At 26.5% G+C, this 3948-nt stretch overlaps 1 pseudogene across 1 annotated transcript; it reads left to right on the top strand.

Moving 5' to 3' along the window:
• Positions 1–202: 202 nt before the first annotated feature.
• Positions 203–289, top strand: B0T23DRAFT_t161 (annotated as a pseudogene). Its single transcript has one exon. The product of its transcript is annotated as a tRNA-OTHER (tRNA).
• The last annotated feature ends 3659 nt before the right edge of the window (positions 290–3948 follow it).

Genomic DNA, 3948 nt, shown 5'->3' with positions numbered 1-3948 from the left:
AAAAAAAAGGGGAGAAAAATTAATAATAATATTTTAGAATAGGAAAAGAAATAAAAAGGAAGGGGTAAGAGTAATATATTAATTAATAAATACTTTCTTATAAAATTTAGTAATATTTTTCTAAATATTTATATAGTAATTAAAATTATCCTTAACTACCGTTTTAATTATATTATCTACTACTCCCTTCTAAATAACGAACGGGGGGATAGCTCAGTTGGGAAGATCTAAGCTTGGCCCCCTTTCGGTTTCATCCGAAAGGTCGTAGGTTCGAATCCCGCTCCCCCCCCCTCTTTCATCCGGTTTTTCGCCGCCGGATCGGATGAAAGATCTTCCCCGCTGTTGCTCTACTAAGCGTTATAGCGTAATTAAATGTGGGGGCCCACCCTGGTCCAGAACCCTGGGTGTACGTAACTGGGTACGTGTTAAAAATCTCATCCTACTTGAAGAAGCACCGGCCGCCTCCGCCCCGCTCCCGCTCTAATAGGGTTTAGGAATTGGAACCCTACCTCTAAAATCCATTCTAGAGCTACGGTTCTATTCGGATGGAACCCGTCCGGTCCTACGATATTAGACCAATTAACGTTATTTCACTAAAAATCCCGGCCAATTAAAATAAGACAATAAGATTCCGATTAAGAAAGTAAGACTCTACTTCCCTACCCCTACCCTAAAGATAGGATGAAAGAAGAATACCCGCTTCCGGAATAAAGAACGCTACCGAAGCGTTGGGTAGGGAAGTGGAGCTTTAAAGAACTGACTAATCAAAAGCCGCGAAGTCTACCGGGACTAAGAAATAACGTACTGAGAGAAAATAAGACGAGAAGTAACCACGGCTCCCCGGGCCCCCTACGGTAAGGTGGGACGAAGGGTTCGGGTTAGGGTTAGGGTTGGATATAGAGAAGCTGAGGGTTTTCATCCGGATTTCAACAATACGGTTTTTCCCTTAGACTACGAACGAAGCAGCACCGTATACCCCCCTGGGTAGACTAGTATAACTAGTTAGCGTGTATAAGACTAATATATATATAAATAACGAACGTATATAAAATTAAAGGTAATACCCAATTATATTATTTATTATTATTATAATAATCGGCGTATATAGTACAATTAAACATTATAAAATAAACCCGCTCTATATTTAAATATATAATATAAAGGATAATAAATTTCTTATAATTAAATTATAATAAAAGAATAAATAATAAATTAATAACGGAGTAAAAACTTATTACAGGGTAGTAACTATAATATTTATTTATATAATATATATTACTAATTCTATTTTACAAATAGAATATAATCTATCTTTTAGTTTTAACAACTTTAATATATATACGTTTAGCCTATTATAAGACTTTAAGGAAATAATATAAAAAAAAAAAAAAAAAAAAAAAAAAAACTTATATTATACTAATATTTTTTTATAGGGCGCGAATTAGAGAGGTGGAAAGTAGCGACGTAAGGAGGGGGGCGCGTTAGGGTTTAAGGAGGGGATATTAAAGGGGCCGGCGCTAGTAAAGAAAAGTAATAGGAGGGAGGGTTAGGGGGTAAAATATTAGGGCGAATAAAAGGGAGGTTAATAGATAAAATATTAGGAAGGGTAATAATAGGGGTTAACGAACTATTATTAATAGAGTAAGGAATTTAGAAGTTAGAATCCGGAATTACAGTTATAATAATAGAAGGGAATAATTATTATAGGGCTAGCCTATAACTATTATCTAATTGCAATATTACTATAGTTATAGTTACTAATTAATGTACGTTTTCTAATTAGTTAAATTATTTAGCTTTATTACTATTGTAGTAGTTATTAAATTAATATGTATTTTTTAATTAACTATATACTCCCGGAGGCTCAAATTATATATATTAAGAATACGGCTCATCCTCGCCTATATAGAATAAGCTACTATATATAAATTCTATAATTTCCCTTCTTCCTTATATAATTATATAAATTATATTCTACTCTATACGTTTAATATTACTTTACCTTATAATAATAATATATAGTAGGGTATATTATAATTAAATTAGATTATTTATAATAGTAGTTACTAAGACTACTAAGACTATTCCCGCAGTCCGTACTCTTATCTACGCCCTCTAATTAGGTATATTCTTATTATCTTTCCCTATTAATTATATCCCCTTCTAGGACTTACTTTATTCCTATATTTAATTGTATAGCCAAATATACACTTCCTCTTCTTCTCTTTTACTCCCTATAGTTAATTATTTATTATATTCATTAAATTAATAGTACCAATTATTTGCTTAATCTATATACTATAATAGGGTATTTAAGAATATTAAGGGGGTTGGAGGTAATAGATAATTATAGGATAGAGAAGGGGATAATATTATTTACTTTAGGGGATTAAATTATTATTAGAGAAAAAAAAATAAAAAAAAAAAATTAAAAAATTAAAGAGAGGGGGATTATATATATAAATTTAGAAAGTATAAGTATTAAAACTATTATTTATTACTTATTACTACCTATTATTAATTAATATTTAGTATAATAATAGCTATATTAAATAGAAAGTATAAATATATTAATTAATAGTATAGGAAATAAATTTATAATTAAAATAGAAGTTACAAATATATTAAAAGCCGACTATAATAATAAGTAAAAGAGAGGTAAGTAAGGGGTAGAGAGGGGGAAAGGAGGGGGGTAATATTATAGGGTTAGTGCTCGGGTTATAAATTCTAATTTTTAAAACTAGAACTATTATTAATTATAGTAGCGTAAAGTGTGTAACCCCAATAAAAACCTCTATACCGGTAGATCCGTATTTTAAATAGATCTTTTCTCCTTTATAGAACCTTAATTAAACTATACGATTAATACCCGTATTAATCGTACTATCTTTATTACAAATTAGTATTTTAGTAATACTTATTAGTAATTTAATATAATAAATTAGTTATTTTAATAATATTAATAATAGTTTTAATAATAGAAAGAGTATTAATAGTACAATATAAAAATATTTTAGGGATTTTAATATTTTTTAAATTATTATTTTTCATTCTAAAATTTAAATCTTTTAAAGTTTCTATACTTTAATAAATTTGAAATTAATATTCCAACCCTTATTAAAAGTCTTTTAACCTCGAATATATAAAATATAGTAAAATTATATATATTAATAATATATTCTTTTATTAATTTTATAGTATAATATTCTCTTTCTTTTATTTAGTAACTTTACTTTATTTTACTAATTTAATTTATAATTAATTAGTATTATAGGTTCTAGTAAGCTCAATTGTAATATTAACTATATAAATGTACATTAGAAGTTCTATCCAACGAATAGAATATTCTTCCATCTTTTAGTAGTTTAACCTAATTATAATATTGCACGCTTTCTAGCGTTATGATAATTATAATTAGATATAGTAATTAGTATAGAAATAATAATATATACTATTTCTATGAATTGAAACATTAATCGAAAATACAAACAATTTATAATTGATTTTTAATATATATATATATATATATATATATTATTTATAAACTTTTAACTTCTTTTCTCATTAAATTATTTATTAATATTCATTATTATACCTTTTTTATTTACTTCTTTACTTTTATCCTAACTTTAATTATAGTACTTAATTTTTTGAAAAATATCCCTCTACAAAAGTAGTTACTAAACTCTTATTACCTTAAATTACTTCAATTTATTTACCTTCTTATTTTATTTTATTCTTTCTCTTCTCTTTTCTAGTACGTTTTTCTTTCTCAACTTTAATATACTTCCTACTTTCTTTAATTTCTTTTACCTTTTCTCCTACATTCCTTATTATATTCTTTTAATATATACTTATATTTATTAAAATTTTACTATTAAATACTTTTATATCTTTATTATATTTAGTTAATATATATATTCTCTAATAAAATAATATATATATATA

Source organism: Neurospora hispaniola (assembly GCF_033458365.1).
Source record: "Neurospora hispaniola strain FGSC 10403 chromosome Unknown B0T23scaffold_3, whole genome shotgun sequence".
NCBI lineage: Eukaryota > Fungi > Ascomycota > Sordariomycetes > Sordariales > Sordariaceae > Neurospora > Neurospora hispaniola.
The sequence above is the reverse complement of the archived record's forward strand: the minus strand, read 5'-3'. Positions and strand labels throughout refer to the sequence as shown.